The following is an 18,504-nucleotide window of genomic DNA, read 5'->3' on the forward strand; positions in this document are numbered from 1 at the left end:
TCCAAACAGAGTAACCAAACTCCCTCCCTTCCCTGTTTGGTAACCATAAGTTTGTTTTCTATGTCTGTGAATCTACTTCTGTTTTGTAAATAAGTTCATTTGTGTCATATTTTAGATTCTACAGATAAATGATATCACATTCTGACATACTTCACTTAGGATGATAATCTGTAGGTCCATCCACATTCATGCAAGTTGGTGCCCGGTTTGTTTTTTGCAAGCCTGCTTACTCCTCAGAACCAAGACCTCCAGCCACCCTGGTCCCCTCCTGAGGACTAGTCTTTATGCTCGGATGAGGGATGGCAGAGCTCTGACCCAGCTCTGTAACTCTCAGGATTGAGTCAACACAGCTGTGACCTTGCTTATAAAGCTTCTGAAACTTTCTGAGCCCACTTGGCTTCCTCCTCTGGAAAGCAGAGGTGCCATAGTCCCTGTCTCATGCTTTGCTGTGAAGTTTGAATGAGGTGACACGTGCAAAAGGGCTGAGAACAGGACCTGGAGCTTGGAAGCACATGAAAATTATCAGCCATTATAAGGGTCTGAAAAAGGACATGAGTCTTCCTTCTCTGTATTTGGGTGCTTTGTCCTGGAAACCTACTGGAGATATAGTTCCTCTGGGATTCGTCCGTCTATCTCTCAAGGGCGCGATCCCATCACAAGCTCCAGACAGACTTGTTTACCTTCTTCCTTCACCATCCTCTCATCAAGACTTCCCATATTGTGCTCCCTCCTTAGAGCCTCTGGTATTTTATACACAGGACTCCCGTATTCTCCTGTGCTAGACCCAGGGATCTCTTATCTGCGGAAGTCATGTTTTCACAGGTGGCATTTCCTCTAGCTCTCCACAGCTAGATGGGCATCTTGGGGTAGGAGCTGAGAATCCTGCCTCCAAAGCCACAAATATCAACTTTGACACTTTCTAGCCGTGTGACCCTGTCAGTGTGAATAACTTCCAACAACCCAGTTTCCTTATCTGTAAAACTGAGGCACTGAGTACCCAGCTCACAGGATTATTGTAGAGATCAAATAGGTTTAGGTGGTGGCCCAGTGGTTAAGAATCCACCTGCCAATGCAGGGGACAAGGGTTCGATCCCTGGTCCAGGAAGATTCCTCATGCTGGAGCAACTAAGCCTGTGGGCCACAACTTCTAAGCCTGTGTTCCAGAGCCCATGCAACAAGAGAAGCCACCGCAATGAGAAGCCTGCTTACTGCATCGATGAATAGCCCCTGCTCGCCACAATTAGAGAGAGCCTGCCCAAAGCAATGAAGACCCAGTGCAGCCAAAAAAAAAAAAAAAATTAAATAGATTGATTCCCATGAGGGGCTTAGAATAGCTCCAGCTTTGTATTAAACATTCAATCAATGGTAAGTTCTATTAATTATAGATACTATATAACACCCCCCAAACACACATGCAAGCAGCCATTTCATTATAGGTAAGACTCCTCCCATTTTATTTCATCTGCCTATGGATAGCAGGTCATTTCCACTTGCTATGAGGCTGTCTTTTCTCTTCTTTTGCTGTGCAAATGAGTTTTATGTTTTTTTTATATTAAATTACCTTGACAATATATCCCAGCTCAGCACCTTGGAGGAAAAGGCAGGGACACAGGCCTCTCTTTGGCACTTCTTTGTCATCTTCTTCTACCACCCTTCTACTTTACTGTTGCAGATGCTGACTTTCGAACAGAAGCCAAAGAGAGTGCGCACCTGTCTGGGGTCGTAAAACTGAATTCTAGTCTTAATTCTTTCACAAATTAGTGTGAAACGTGGAGAAAACCACTTCCCTCCAGACTCCGGTTCCCACAGCTGAACAGTGATGGGAGCACGCTGGATGCTGCTTGGGTCCTTCTCTGTTCTCAGACTCTGTGAATGTGACCATAACTCCAAGTTTCTCTGAGAGTCTAACAGTTTGGCCACAATGGGGCAAAAACCTTGAGACAGGGTGCGTTGGCCTATGACCTCCGCTTGGATCGTATGATGGGAAGGCTCCAAGCCCTCTATCACCAGCTTTGGAAAGCTGAATGGAGATATCCCGACCTTTGAACATGAGATATTAATGTTTCAACTTTTCCTTTTTAATTGTGTGAGATGCACTGTTATCGGCGTGACAAGGTTGCATTTTGATGTGTAGGTCGTGGCCGACAGGAAACAGCGGACGAGAAGCCTCTGGTTCTCGCCTTCCCGGGGACTTCCTGGGCTGCCTCCTGAGCTCAGGGCTGAGGACCAGCCCCTCTAGCTCCCCATCCTCCAGAGGGACATGCACCAGGATTTACCACGTGTTTTCTATCCCAGGGACTATGGCTTAAGTGCCTTTAATGCAGCCTGACTCATCACTCATGATTTTCTTGAATGTTTCTGACTTCTGTGTCCTCTTAGGAAAAACAAGAAAGAATAAAATAAAGTAGGTAGTCTTAACTCTTATCGGTTTTTTATTGCATCCAGCTTGCATTTTCCAACTTGGTCTTCAAGGCTCTCTGTACTGAGGTTAAGAATGGCCTGCCTCAGCACCCATCCCAAATCTGCAGAGAATATCTGCTCTCCCTTGTTTTCTACTCTGCAGACACGAACTCCTTCATGTCACTTGTAAATTGTCCTTCCCCTTCGTTCCCTGACTGATGCGAGGCTTAGTCCAAACCCATTGTGTGTGAGACACTTTAGGAGGGAAGGAGTGTATTAAGCACGTGTGTTAGGAAGTGACTTCTCCATGGTGCTGGGACAGTTAGTATTCTGTATCAACTTGGCTGAGTCACAGCACCCAGACATGTGGACAAACGTTAGTCTATATGGTTCTCTGGAGGTTGCTTTCAGATGAAATAGAGTCAGTGGACTTTGAGCAAAGCAGATGACCCTCTATAACGTAGGTGGGCTTCATGCAATCAGATGAAAGTTCTATGAGGAAAAGCCTGTGTTTCACCAAGAAGAGGGGATTGTGCCAGGAGACAGCCTTCAAACTCAAACAGCAGCATTGACTCTGCCTGGTGGTTTGCCCTATTTTGAACTTACATCCATGATCCTGTGAGCCAATCCTTTGAAATAAAACCCTCTCACTTTACATATGCTTCCTAGCGTATATATACACGATCACATACATCCCATTAGTTCTGTCTTTCTGAGGAACCCTAATGTATAGCATAGTGTGATGTAACATTACCGTTTCCCTGTAGGCAAAACGTTCTCTCAGCACATTCATTTGTTGGATGTGAAGCTTTCTGGATTTCAAAAGATAAAGCCTCATATTCAAGTCCTTAGTTTTTTCCTTCTATTCCCCGTAACACTTTTATTGAGGAGATAAAACACATTCAGATAATATTTTAATCAGTAACAGTTATTACCAGAATGCTCTTCCTGTTGCTTCTATTATCTTCTGAACATCCAACACCACCACTCCCCCAGCCACCCACCCACCCAATGTGACTCAGGGCCCTACATCTCCGCACACCGGGATAAGCACCCAGGCTGGATATTAGTTCTCAAACTTGAGTGCAGCTTCCCTGGTGGCTCAGATGGTAAAGAATCTGCCTGCAATGCCAGAGACCCAGGTTCAATCCCTAGGTCAGGAAGATCCCCTGGAGAAGGGAATGGCTACCCACTAGAGTATTCCTGCCTGGAGAATCCCATGGACAGAGGAGGCTGGTGGGCTACAGTCCATGGGGTTGCAAAGAGTTGGACAAGGCTGAGCTTCTTTCACTTACTCTCTCCCAACTTTGGGGACCAAAAGAAAAGAGTTGATCTTTCAACAACACAAAGGATCAAACATGAAGAATTTGTCTCCTAAACATCCAGGTTGGAAATTAAATGCTTGGGGCTTCCCAGTTGGCTCAGTGGTATAGAATCCACCTGCCAATGCAGAGGACGCATATTTGATCCCTGATCCAGAAAGATCCCACATGTTGTGGAGCAACTAAGCCCGTGTGCCCCAACTCTAAGCTGTGCTCTCGAGCCTGGGAAGCACAACTACTGAGCCCACACTCCACAACTACCGAGGCCTGTGCACCCTAGAGCCCTTGCTCCACATCAAGAGAAGCCACCACAATGAGAAGCCAATGCACTGCAACTAGAGAAAAGCTCATGCAGCAACAAAGACCCAGCACAACCAAAAATAAATAAATACATAAATAAAATAAAAAGAAATTAAATGCCTGAGGCAAAGGGGTTTGTGTGGCTGCTGCCCTAGGAATACATATAATGACCAGAAAGCTTCAGGTCAGCCCCTGTGACCCAGATTCTGGTGAATCTGGCAGGAATCCCTGAGGGCACTGATTACCATGCTTCAGTCCCTGGCACCTGGCACCGGACGCCAAAGTCCAGAACAGGAAGCTCTGTGTGGGGAGCTTCTCAGCTAATCCCCCGTTTGAACTTTCTCTTCCTCAGCTCCAGGCCACTGCTCCTGGTCCCAGCACCTGCTGAGCAAACCAATAATCCTCTTCCCTCATTTGTGTTGTTACCTTTGAGGTATGTTTAGCCTGTGATCATCTGCCCCTGAGCCCTCTCCCTGAGTAGATGGTAACTTAACATCAGACCCAAATCTGCCAACTGTGAAACTGAGCATGTCTGGGAGTTCTGGGGCTGGAGCTGGTGCTGGGAAGAATCTGGAAGCCTCGTTCAGGCTTCAGCAGTGGTTCAGAAGAGGGGGGAAGGCCACTCTTGGAACTGGTCCTCTTGATTCTCTTAATGAGTTTTATGGTTTGTCTGTTGGGTTAACCGAGATTTATAGATTTGCTCAGATGTCTGCGTGCATGTGTGTGCATGTATATGTGTGTATGCATGTGTGTATGCCTGTGCATGGTCGGGTAGATGAGAAAGAAGAGTAAAAAGAGGGACACTGGTTTTCCTGTGTCTCCAGCATCTAGCTTTCTGGCCCTGTGGCTCCTCTCCTCTATCATAATTCTTGAAGGTGACAAAACCTAAAACTAAAAAAAAAAAATCAAAAAATGAAAATCTCAAACACTACACACAAAAATCCTGAAAGAGCCTTTTTAAAACATAGATGATTCTTTCAGCTTTTCAAGATTCTGAGGCCATAGAGCATTGAAACATGAAGAAGACTATATATAGAATCTAAAGAGAAGAAAGGAATTTGGGATAATCTGTTTAAAAGACAGCAGGAGAAGACCTATGCCTTGAGCCAAGGATTTTGGGAGGAATTTATCCATAAGACTCTAAGTAGCTGGAATCATCTCTATGATCCAGAGGATAAAAAATTAAAAATATTTTTCAAATAGATATTTTTGAAAAATAAAACTGAATATATTTTGAATTTGAGACCCATCAGGTCCTCCTAAGACATCACTAGGGTACTAAGCTGGCAGGTTAGAAGAGTTCCCATTCCCACCTGGAGGGACCTCTCTATTTTGCAAATTTATAGCTGAATTAACTTCAGTGACCTTACTTCAGTTTGAGTGTAAGAGTGTTGAAGACTGGACCTGGGGAGTGGGGTGTGTTCTCTAGATGATTTGCTGCTGCTGCTGCTAAGTCACTTCAGTCGTGTCCAACTCTATGCAACCCCATAGACGGCAGCCCACCAGGCTCCCCTGTCCCTGGGATTCTCCAGGCAAGAATACTGAAGTGGGTTGCCATTTCCTTCTCCAATGCGTGAAAGTGAAAAGTGAAAGTGAAGTCTCCCAGTCGTGTCCAACTCTTAGCAACCCCTGGACTGTAGCCTACCAGGCTCCTCTGTCCATGGGATTTTCCAGGCAAGAGTACTGGAGTGGGGTGCCATTGCCTTCTCCCTGGTGTGCTCTTTTTCATGTTGATTTCAGTAAAGTTTTTGACACAGTGAAGAACCCTAGAAGGACCAATTTGCTAAGGAATGAAGCTTAACATCTCCAAGTGGGACATAGGAGACTTGTGCTTCCTGACCTGTGGCAACATTGCTTCTGTGATATTCCTGCCAAGAATGTACCACCCGCGACTGGTGAAAAACAAAGGTGGGGCAGAGCAGGTTCAAAGTCATGCTTTGGAATGTGAGGTCTGGATACCCTTGACGTTTGATAAGGGCATGAAAGACAGGACGCACAACTGCTTCAAACTGAAGGAGACTGTGAGTTATGGCAATTGAGTTTCATGTGTGCTCCTGGAGAAGCTCCTGGGCAGGAGAGGAAGAAGAGATATTGTTACGACTGTTGGCAACATGAATGAGTTCCTTGTATGGCAAGGTTATGTTGGCATCATACTGACCTCGATCCCTGGGCCAGGAAGATCCTCTAGAGAAGGAAATGGCACCCCGCTCCAGTACTCTTGCCTGGAAAATCCCATGGATGGAAGAGCCTGGTAGGCTACAGTCCATGGGGTCGCAAAGAGTCAGACATGACTGAGTGACTTCATCTCACCTTTATATACTGGTCAGGAAGATAGAATTTTTGTTTGGGGGAAATAAACATGGGAGGTCCCTTAGAGAGGATGGGCCTCATTATTAGGCACATTTTTCTCTCTTTCAAGAGACTCTAGATCCAGAAGAACGGAGCAGGAAACAAGTAGGCGAAGTCTATCTCACCAAGCAAAACTGCCAAGCTTGCCGACTCCACTCTAGCCCACTTTTCTGCTTACTTCCTCCTGAGCTCTCTCCCTCTCTCCATCTCTAACCACTCCCTCATATCTTCTTCTTACAAGATGCTTCTTTCAATTTGGCTATTACATAATTTCCAGTCTCTGTGATAGCAGTTTTTCTTTCTGGGGATATAAGAATCTCAATAAGGAACACTTGAAAAGAACATGCCTCCAAGGCTCAAAGGAATTAATCTCTAAACATAGAATTTCCCACACGGGAAGTAGGTGATGAAACGCTGACTTATCTTTCTCCACAAGTGTCGTGAGATTCTTGCCACTTGGGAAGCAGCTAGCCCTGCCCTGATAACCTGAGATTCATCAGACCACCTGGAAGAGTTGGGCATTCTCCCCATCATCTCTGGACCCTTAACTCAAAAGGATGCTCTTCCCTTTTGGTGCTGAAGATAGTTTGATACAGAGGATGGAATCACCCCATTAAGTAAAATTCCACAACAGAGTGTTAAAAAGACATGATAAAATATACACAAGTTATTAAATATTGTCATCAAGATGAGCAATAAATCAGACATTTTATGGTTTCTGATTATAAATTCCATTTATTCCGCAAGCGTTTCTAGAAAAAAAATGCAGATGCAACAGAGACTTAGGCATGCCTGGGATGGGTGCATTTTTTCTTTGCTATGAGGCTGCTGCCTCCCCAGGGAAGCATGAAGGGCCCTCTTGGGGCCATCAGGTACCAGCTGAGGTCTATCTGGGACTCAGAGAGCAGCATCTGAGAATATTCCTATGAAGTTTCTGTGAGTCAGGAATTCCAGCCAGATTCCTTGTGGAGGTGAACTTGAAGATAGCCTGTCCGTTCCAAGCCCCAGACCAAGCTGAAGGAGAGGAGCCAGGTGGCAAGAATCCATGTGGGTCCTGGCAGGCAGCGCTGACCAGTACAGATCGTTAACAGGGAAGTCAGGACAAGACTCTCAGGGCTTCCCAGGTGGCTCAGTGGTAAAGAATATGCTTGCACTGTGGGAGATGCAAGAGATGCAGGTTCAATCCCTGAGTTGGGAAGATTTCGTGAAGAAGGAAATAGCAACCCACTCCTGGGTTCTTGCGCTGGCAAACCCCATGGACAGAGGAGCCTGGAGGGCTACAGACCATGGGGTCACAGAGAGTCAGACATGACTGAGCACACACAGCACTCATGCACAGGACATGAACTCTCCGGAACAGAGCCCACTGAAGACCAGGGAGTGAGGCGATCCCGGGGAGTGTGGTGTGCATCAGTCAACACTGACCATTGCATTCTTCAGCACTTCACACTTTACATCTCATTTCTTCATATCTGACATGACCCCTCCAGCATAGCCATAGTGGTTCTCATCCTATAGACAGAGCATCTTATAGATGTCTCACTCACGCAAGTGGGCCTTTCTCAGCTCCTGCTGATGCTGTGCTCCTGCTAATTTCTCTTTAAAGTGGTTCTAGCTCATGGAGAGAAGATGAAAGCAGGACATGTCATGACATTCCTTGTGACAGGATTTGACCTGCTTCTGGTTTGGGAATGACTCATGTTATTCCTTTAGCAGATCTCTCTTGTTCTGTTTGGCTTGGTCTTTTTGTGATCACACATTGGGAGGTGAATAGGGCCTGTCACCCGAGGACAAGCCAGAGTGTCAAGACAAGCTGTGGGTCATCTTCAGGCCAGGTGGTCCAAAGGAAGAGGCAGGTAAGTGGAGTGTACCTGAGTGGGCCTCTACCCATGCACCCTGCGGCTGGCTTAGTGCCTGGGATCTTATCACGAGGTTTATGTGACAGTGCTCAGCCTTGTGAGTCCCAGTTGCTGACACACACACACACACACACGCACACACACCATATACACACAAACCCCACACTGATTGAGGGGCACGGATGTGCATCTTTGTACAACACTCACAGTGTTTGCTAGACACTGGGGAGCATTGGCTTTTGGAAAAAGACAAGATAAATCACTCTGGAGATGGAGAAAAGGAAAAAAAGATGATAAAGAAAAAAACCTGCTTTCTCCCCCCTTTCAAATGCCACAGGAAAATGTCAAGGAAATTGCTTTACTGGAAATAACAGAGAGGTTCAAAACAAAATTGTCAAGTGTCATCCCTTGGCCTGACTTTCTCTTCACACAGGGCTCCTCTCCCCCTGCCTATTAGCTGCCTTCCTGCCTCTGCCTCCAGACCTCTCAGGAAGCCACTTCTCCAGCCTCCAGAGGAGGATGAACTGAAAAACAGCCCTTGGAAAGCCTGTCACTATGGAGAATAATAGATAATAAATAAAAGGTCAAAGAAGTGGGGGAGAGATCTTCCGTGGCTGGCTGGCTATGCCCAACTCTGGGACAGTGTCCGCCGGGGACCACATAGGGGGAATTTTGTCATCATTTTCAGTGTCGTCATTATCCAAGCCTTTATTATGCAAATTGATTGTGAGAGGTTATGCCCAGGTCGCTGTCAACAGGAAATTACATACAGATACTTCTGCCTTCTTGTAGCTTAAAATCCATCACATGCTTCACAGTCCTACAAAAACCTTCCCTGAATTACTGTTTATTCTAGGGCTTCCCTGGTGGCTCAGATGGTAAAGAATCTGCCTGCAGTGCAGGATACCCAGGCTCAATTCCTTGGTCGGGAAGATCCCCTGAAGAAGGGAATGTCTACTCACTCCAGTATTCTTGCCTGGAGAATTCCATGGACAGAGGAGCCTGGCAGGCTTACAGTCCATGGGGCTGCAGAGAGTCAGACACAACTGAGTAACTAACACTTTCACTTTTTTCTCTACTTCTATTATAACAGCAACCACAACACTGCTTGGCTGTGAGACACAGGACAGGAGAGTTTTTGGATAATTATAGATTCATTTATTCCAAAATCAATTCCGAGCTTCTGTGTTATACACCAGGTCCTTGGCTGGGCTCTCCAGATAGAGCAATAGACAAAACATGGATTCTGCCCTCAAGGAACTCACAGATGCTATGAACTGTTATATTCGATTTTTGGTTTCTTCTAAAGTGTAGGAAAACTATCTTTAAAGAAAATGTTTCAAGAAAGCCCAAAACATCTGAGACTAAGAAATCAAGGTTTTTGGTTACATGGAAAGAGTGGATGGAGAAAGCTTGTAAAAGAGAGAGTATAAATCTCAGTCTATGCATAGTGAAAAAGCCTCAGGGAAGTCTGGTAATTTTTCTTGTTGTCTTAGTCCCTAAGTCATATCTGACTCTTTTGTGACCCCGTGGACTGTAGACTTCCAGGCTCCTCTGTCCTTGGGATTTCCCAGGCAAGAATACCAGAGTGGGTTTCCATTTCTTTCTCCAGGGGATCTTCCTGACCCAGCGATAGAACTGGTGCCTCCTGCATTGGCAAGTGGTTTCTTTACCACTGGGGAAGCTCTTGGTAATTTTTTTATCCCACAGTTGACCAGTGGAGAACACAGGATGTGGTAGAGATTCTGCTGGAGCTCAAAGTCTTTCGCCTGCTTCCCCCTGGGTCCCAGAATACAACAGGGAAGGAAAGCCAGCTCCTGCCCCCACTGAGCTCATCCTCTGCAGAAATGACAGATGTCAAGGTTTTCTCAAATCACAACTCACAACAATGCTTTTCATTTCTGCAGCCCTATTCCTGATATGGAATATCCAAGCTGGGACTGGGAATCAATATTCTGATCCTTTACCTGGATCAGAAGGAGAACTCTGGCAAAATAAAGCCCTTAACCAATCATTTGGTAGACTTTGATAAGCCAAACCCAAAAGACCCTAAGTGTTCGTCATATGTATATAAACTAGATTAGAGTATTATACTATAATATAGGCAGTTTTAGAAGGAAAGGAGAAAGATTTGCCCAACAAACAGAATACTCAAGAAGCAGCAAAATAGATAAGACATAACTTGTTGTTCAGTTACTAAGTCATGTCTGATTCTTTGTGACCCCATTCTGCAGCAGGCCAGGTTCCTCTGTCCACTCTCTCCTGGAGTTTGCTCAAATTTATGTTCATTGAGTCAGTTCCCTTCTCCTGCCCTCAATCTTTTCCAGCATCAGGGTCTTTTCCAATGAGTTGGCTTTTCGCATCAGGGGGCCAAAGTAAGATATAACTACAACCGTCAAAATCAAGGCCTATAATTTTTTTAATATTGCAATTAAGAAACTTGACCAATTAATTATATAGAATTCTAGATTTAATTTTCTTCATATAGTACTTAGTGATGTTTATTTAATGGAGAACAACTTACTGTTATTTTACTGCTGATGCTCTCCTTTTTGCTTTTAATAATGGTAACTAGAAAACTAAATGTCATGAAAACAAATCAGCTCAAAAGAAATCCCTGAACCTCAGGATGAAAAACATGATTCTCCAAGCATGCCACCTGCCACAGGTTCACGGCTCCTGTTCTTTGTCTCGCTGGACTGTCAGTCGAAGTGATTGATACCATTTGTTCAGAAGGAGAGGTGACGGACCACATCCCCCCCAACCTATATAAACCATGGGAGCCTGAGTGAGACCAAGAAGGCCTTTATCTCTTCATTATTTCCCCATTGAACCACCAAGGCATCATGCTAAGCACTGTTACAGTTTTGAGTGCCCCTGCTGCCCACTTTAAATCTGGCCCAACACCCAAGCATAATTCATTAATACGATCTCCATGGTCCCGGCTTTCAATAGAGCCACTATCCACTGATGGGACAATAAATATCACCAGGTTGGATATGCTCTGAAATACTCCAGTTGTATCTGTGCTCATTATATGCATCACCCCATCCTTCCAATGACATCTGCTCATAGGCCCATAGATAGACCACCTTTACTGAGTTATTTTCAAATTTATAAAAATTTGATAAAGCAAACCAGAACACAGTGAGTGGCCATTTGATAATACGAATAGGAGGGATGTTGTAAGAAGGAGGAACGAGAGGCATGGATCTTGGTGGAACCAGCCAGTACATGAGACAGTCACTGCAGGTGATCAAGACGGGCTGAAACAAGGAAGAAGGACACCGAGAAATTGACAAATATGGTCATTCCTAAGTGTGTATCTATCTGTGCTTTTTTTTAAATTTTTTTATAATTCTTTTATTTATTTTTAAAATGGCACTTTATATTACAATAATAGAAATACTATAGTGACATTAATATCTTAAATAGTTATATGTGTATTTCTTATGAAGTCACATGGACAATATCATTCAATTATTTTTTGAAGTATGCCAGCAATTTCTCTTGTTCTGGTGTGGTGGAGAGAAATGTAGCAGCAGTACACAGCACTGTCATAAAATATCTAAGGACTTCTGTTGTTTTTGGTCCTGCATATCATCCATGGTGTATTAGTCAACGTTTTAAAATATCTTAAGGTTCAAATCTGTGCTTTTTATAAACTTTCTGAATCCTCCCACCCAAAGCTGGATCCTGTGGAGCCCCAGGGAAATTTAACAGAGGACTTCCTTAGAACTAATCAAAGGCTGGCCAAAGTGCCTGAGCTCTGTGTCCTCACGTGTTGAAGAATAATTTGCACCAGATCTGCTTAATCTACTCTGCTTTTGCTGACGGGGTCTGGGATTTGGCAGAGGGGTGCCCAGCAGGGGAAAGCTTTGGTAATAAGAAGGGTGCATTAGCACGGAACCCAGTGGCAGGGAAGACTGAATGCAGCTCGTGAACGTGCCAAGGGAATTCTAGGGATGTGTACAGCATGTGTTCACAAGGAGACTTGAAATCCCTTGAAGGCACTGACAGGCTTTCCCAGTTTTAGGACTGAAATTGGCTGAGCCACTTCATCTTTAATTGGGAGGAACTGCAGAAGCTTCAGGGAAACAAGAGGAGGAAGAAGACAAGGTACATGATGAGAAAGGAAGGACCTAGGAGACCAAGAGTTGAAAACGCAAAGGGAGAGAGAGGAAAAAGTCTCCCCTGAAAACCCAGGTCAGGATGCCACACAGGACAAAAACAGTGTGGGCTGAGATCCAGAGGAGGAATAGACCAAGGATGCAAAGTTGTCACTCTCTTACTTACTCCTTAGATTAATTGCAAGAAAACAAGCCCATAGATGCAAAGGATTTGTGTTGAAAAACTCTGTATGTCAGGTTATACAAATCAATTAATAAACATACAAGAGGCAACAATGCATAAGCTATATTTCATAGTTAGTAGTTATCGTTTTAGCATCAAAGTATAAAAGCCCATTATAATGCTATCCAGTCCCGCTGCGTCTGCCTGCCTACAATACCTCCCGACTTTCAGAAGTCACTCATTGCCTCAGTAGCTTTATTTATTTACTCTTGATTTATATTCCACCTACCTAGAAAAAAGGGTCTGAGACAGCTTGTGATGTTAAAATATATAGAAAGCGGAAAAGCTAGAAATGAAAACAGGAACACTAACCCGTCAAAATGAACAAGGAAGGAAACGCAAGCAGCACCACCTGGACTGGGGAACGAGAGCGAGTGAACTTCAAATGTAGCTGCCAAGCCGGAGGAGAACACGTGTGTTGACTTGAATGTCCTCAGTGATGGAAACAGAAGGAAATCAGCTCATGTGATCACACAGACTCTTTCTGGGCACCTTTTGGCATGTGCAGCAACAGATAATAAGCTGACTCTATTTTAGCTACAGATTTACAGCATGTATAGCAGTGCCTTCTAATGGGCTTTCTTATGTCTGCTCCCTGTAGATGGCAGCTTGCCGGTCCTCTGTAGAGCAGGGTCAGGTTCTTAAATAGCCCCGTCACAGCACCTTCTACCAGGTCCAGCATGGTGGTTCTGAAACAGGGATACTTTTCAACCACAGATCTGAGTTCCCAGCAAACATTATGATGGAATGGGATTCAGTGGAGGGGGAGAGCTCAAAGATATCTTTAAAATACAATGTTATGTGCAACCTGGATGGGAGGGGAGTTTGGGGGAGAATGGATACAAGTATATGTATGGCTGAGTCTCTTTGCTGTCCACCTGAAACTATCACACTGTTGTTAATTGGCTATATTCCAATATAAAATAAAAAATTTGAATATATATATATAGATATATACATGGCAGTACCCACAGGTCATTTCTGATGCTCATATCTATACTCCGGGTTGAAAGGGTTTTATTTCAATCATTTTCTCTCTGAGAATCAGCTTCTAAATTTTGCAAGTTGGTGTCTTTCTATCAGCATGTTCTCACCTTGAAAGTTCAAGGGAACTAGAAGTCCTTGAACCTTGGAAATGGTAATGTGCCTCGTACCCCATGGGGAGGGGAGACTGAGGTCCTGCTCAAAGCTACAAAGGGACACAGCTTAAAGAGGAGCCCCACCGGCTCGCAGCCTGGTGTCAGATCCTGGGCTAAGTTCCAGAGACACACCAACCAGGACAGGTGCGTCCACCAACAAAGTGAGGACTTTGGAACTTATACTCAAAGGGAAGAAGCTGACACTCAGAGAATATCTAGTCTTCACCAGACACCACTGCCAGGCATTCCACACCGAGAACTTCAGCTCATGTGCTTTTTTTTTTTTTTTTTTGGAAATAGCATTATTATCCTGTTTTACTATTTAAAAAACAAAACAAAACTAACAGGCTCAGAAAAGTTAAAATAACCTCAAGATCACACAAGTCATTGGTAAAACCAGGATTCAACTCAGTTCCATTTATACCCAAAGCCCACCCGCCCCCTTTCTGCTGTTTTTCATTGAGGAAATATGGTCCCTCCTCTGGGTTGTGCCTTCGCCAGAGCTCAGCAGCATGGACTTGTTAAAGGCCAAGTCTGTGAAGTCAGAATTCCCAGGCTCATGTCTTAGCCTCAGCTCTTGAAGGCTGCAGACCTTTAGGTGAGTTACTTTCACTTTTCATGTCTCAGTTCTTCCATCTTGTGTGATTGGCATGTACCCTGCAGAGTGATGCCAGCGGTCAAGAACCCGAGACATAAGAGACACAGGTTTACCCTCACTTGGCAAGAGACCCTGGAGGAGGCACGGCAACTCAGTCCAGTATTCCTGCTGGAGAATCCCATGGACAGAGGAGTCTGTTGAGCCACAGTCCGTGGGGTCACAAAGAGATGGACACGACTGAAGCAACATAGCACCCACACACACTGCAGAGAGGCGGCCTAAATCAAATGTGATGACTTCTGCACAGCACATAGTCAGTAATCAGCAAACGCCAGCTGATCTAGACCTCTAGCAAGGATGAAGACCCTTGGGTTTAGGGAAGATGGATTAAGCAACTGGCAGTGCTCAGGTTGTAATGATGGCTCCCACCTGGATGACCAAGGCAAGGCCTTGGAGTTGACCCTGCTCCCAACAGGAATTCCAAGCGCTATCTTGGGTGAGGAGGACGGGGACAGGAGAGAAAGGATGTGACGATGGCAGCTGACTTGAGCTCCACAATTAAGTCTTTTAAATTACCACTGAAGTTTCCTTCTGTTTCTAAAAGTCTATATAATCTTACTAAGAATAAAATAAAATGAGAACATAAATTTTTAGAAATAGCATTTGGAAGCCTGAAAGCTGGCATCAACTAAGCCATCTGAAATAATGTTAAATTTTATTTGGCTTAAAAGAGGAGCAAGGAAAGGACGGGCCGGCTTCTCGGGGAAGCTCAGGAGCATTAACAAATGTCAGAGGCTGCAGAGCTTCTTGGGTCCTGGTTTACGTCCACAGCCCCTGGAAGGGGAAGAGAACAATGGTCAAGCTAGGAAGGGTAGGAAGAGTCATGTTAGACGACATGGTGAGGCATGCGCCTGGAAGGGACTGTCTTTCTCTGAAACAATGATGCTCTCATGAGCTGGAGGAAAGGAGAGGAGAGTGGGCGAGAGTTTGAGCCAAAAGATGATTCCCACCCTCCCTCCCTCAGCTGCCCCTGATGGGAGAGGGCGGACAGGGAAGACTTGTCAGTCCCGAGGGGACAAGACAAAGGGGTTCAAAACAAATGACTGAGCCCACCACTGCCCCCAGTTAGGAGCTGAGGAAACTGAAGGCAGAAGGGAAATGCCAGTGGAAAAAGACGGGGGTCTCTTGTCTCTTGTTTCTGGACTGGGGGAAAGATCGCCATCAACCTCCTCAAATTGAAGCTTAGCTAAGGAAAAAGCAAATAGAAGTAAACGTTTCTGTTAATCTACCCAAGGGCTCTACTGAGTTCCCAGGTAGAATAGTGGCGGGAACAGGAAGTGAGTCGCCTTCACGGTGGGGGTGAGGTCTGCTAGGAACCACAGGCAGTCTGAAAGCGGGGGCAGGTTGCAGGGCAGGGCGCCCAGGGAGGTCCGAGCTGGGAGTGGAGGCTGCGAGATCAGGTCAGCAGGGCGCTTCATGGAGCAGGCGGCTCATGAAGGGGGCATTTGAAGGGAGTCGGGCATCTGGAGATGGAACAGAAGGACGAATTTAAACACACATAGAATGATGGAGAGAGAGGCCGACAGAGCTCAGTGCGGGGGAGGGGAGGGAGGAGGCTCAGCCTGGCTCTGGAAGGAGCAGTGCAGAGCTGGCAGGAGGGGAAGGTGTGTCATCTCCAGGCTGAGGCAGGCTGGCAGCTGAGATGCCGGGGCCACAGATGCAATCGCAGAGTTGCGCTTAGGGAAGATTAACCTCCTGGCAGCAGGCAAGATGAGGTGGGAGTCAGAGAGACTGTGGGCAGAGACCCCAAGGAGAGAACTAGGTGAAGTCCCCCTGGGAAGTACTGAAGGGCTTTCCCGGAGGGGAGGGATGAGGAGATGGGAGAGATGCTTTGATAAAACCTGTCAGAGAGAAGGACTAGAGGGAAAGAGTAGGAGAGAGGAAGCCCAGGTAATGCAGCCCCACGACCTCCCCTGTGAAACCACGGGCACCCCACATTCCCAGCTGCTCCCAGACGGTAAGGTTCTCACTGTGATGGGTCCGGAGGGCCGGTGAGGAGGGAACCAAAGGAGGTCCCTTAGTGCAGGCGCTTCAATCAGCGTTAAAGCACACAGGCTCCTTCGTGGAGAAACAGAGCTGCTAGGTGTGTTCAAGGTTTCCTCAGGCTCCATGCTCTCCATGCAGATGGGGTGTGATGTCCCTTAATCCCTGCATTCAACGCTATCTTCCCCTCTAGGTCTCGAGCAATCCAGGCGTCGTCTCCTTCAAACTTGTACCTACAGCGCCATCTGCTGGTGTGGGATCCTGTGGCCTCTGGGCTTGTGCTAAATCTTCGATCTGTGCCCTCAACACGGCCTCACCCACCACACTTATTCCCTGCCCATCTCACCCACCTACTCAGGCACACACATACACAGACACACAGCACATACACACACACACAGACACACAGATGCACCTACAGAGATGCAGACACAGAACAGATGCCGATGCACACACTAGTGGACACACACACACACACACGCGCTGGGCTCTTTCCCTCTTCGACGCCCGGCCGTAAATGCACCTCATGCCCGCCTGGCCTCCTGCTCTCGCTTCCACTCTGTGCTTCCGCTCTGAGATCCCCAGCCCCCGAGCTCTGCTCTCTAGCATGACCAGGAACTGAAGCTGAGCCTCGCTTTCCCAGCCCTGCTGCAAAGTGGAACCAGCAGATGGGTAGGACTGCAGGATTTGAGAGGACAACCAGCTGGGCGTCTGAGAAGTTAATCTGCTGGATAATTTGCTTGCAGACTGCTAACTGTCTCTGTGATTCCCTCTGACCCTCGGCTCCCCCATCCCAGGGGCCCAGGAGGAGAGAGGCTGGCCCTTCTTCCCGCCCACCAGTGTCCTGCTGTCTGTCTTGGCATCTGCACACACCATGCCCTGCTCATTCCAGAAGATTCCGGAAGACAACCTGGCTCCTCCACACGCATTTCCTATTAACCCACTTTCCCAAAGATATTGGTTTGTCTAAAGGATCCCAAGTTCAGATGGATTTTATTTCTAAACCAGAAAAATCATGGCACTATTGAAAATAACTGCCTTTTTTTTTTTAACCTTTTAAGAAAAATGCCATTCCCTGCCACATCTCTTAATAGCTGCCTCTTGGCAGTAGCCTAAATGATGAATCCACCAACCTGTTTAAAATGTACGGGAGGTTCTTTCAAAAGTAATCCAAGGGTCATTTCTGACTGCAAATGTGAAATCTTTTGTCAGTGGTCTCTGGTCCCATGGAGTGCACAGGTATTTTTAGTCCACACAGATTTGTGGGGGGGGAGGGGTGGCAGGGAAACACACATACACACACTGAATTCATGCAAGGTAGGTTCTTGGTTCTGAACATTCATTCCTCCAGGCTTTGGAGATCCATGGAGAATAGGTGCCCTGTACCTGCAGACAGGTAGGTCCAGGTCTCTGATGCTCTGCTCCCTGGGTTAGTATCAGCCTCCAGGTCCCTGGCGTCCCCATCCCCTACTGAGAAGCACACCCCACCCGCCCATCGCATAGTCACGACTCACTTGCCCGGGCAGTTCCCGAGTCCCAGCCGCAGTCTATTGATGATGCTGAGGAATACTGGCCCTCACCTCCAAAAGGCATTCATGTTTTTGCTCTGTGTTGTTTTTGCCCAGGTAAATTTGGGACAAGACTCGAGAGAAAAAAAGGATGAAAAGACAAAAGTGTGTGTGTGTACGTGTGTGTGTGTACGCATGCGCGCGGGCCCATGAATGTAGAAACAGGGAGAGTGTGGAGGAGGGAGCTAGCTCCCTAGGCAGGGCCAAGCAGGTGGGTATGAGTATACTCAGGCTCTGCTGGCATTGTTCTCAATTGTTTGTTTTAAACAGCTCTCAAATGCAGAGCCGGAGGAAGGAGTTAGGCTAGTTGAACAAAGTATAGGGACTATCTCTGGAAGAGCTCAGGTTGCTAACCGATCAGCTAGTCTATATAAACATAACATATTTTGGATTTTCCTGAGTGGCTGTCTTCAGAGGCACGTTCCTAGTTGGTAAGCCATGTAATCCACGTCTTTGTCCAGTGTGACGCAGGAAAACCTGCTTTGGAGTCCAACAGAGAGTCACTTGAACGTTGGCTTCTGCCATGTGCCAGCTGTGTGACCTTGAGTAACCGAGGTAATGTTTTCTGAGCCT

The 18,504-nt window shown here is 46.2% G+C and overlaps 1 protein-coding gene and 1 long non-coding RNA gene across 2 annotated transcripts in view; both read right to left on the minus strand.

Moving 5' to 3' along the window:
* Nucleotides 1-18,504, minus strand: part of NTM (neurotrimin) — a 953,690-nt gene that overhangs the window by 441,270 nt on the left and 493,916 nt on the right. The window lies entirely within an intron of this gene.
* On the minus strand, nucleotides 15,019-17,043 carry LOC123333802. The gene is made up of 2 exons (XR_006551387.2): nucleotides 16,351-17,043; nucleotides 15,019-15,154 (listed from the first exon to the last, which is right to left on the minus strand). It is a non-coding gene; the product is annotated as an uncharacterized LOC123333802 (long non-coding RNA).

Source organism: Bubalus bubalis, chromosome 5, assembly GCF_019923935.1.
Source record: "Bubalus bubalis isolate 160015118507 breed Murrah chromosome 5, NDDB_SH_1, whole genome shotgun sequence".
Taxonomy (NCBI): domain Eukaryota; kingdom Metazoa; phylum Chordata; class Mammalia; order Artiodactyla; family Bovidae; genus Bubalus; species Bubalus bubalis.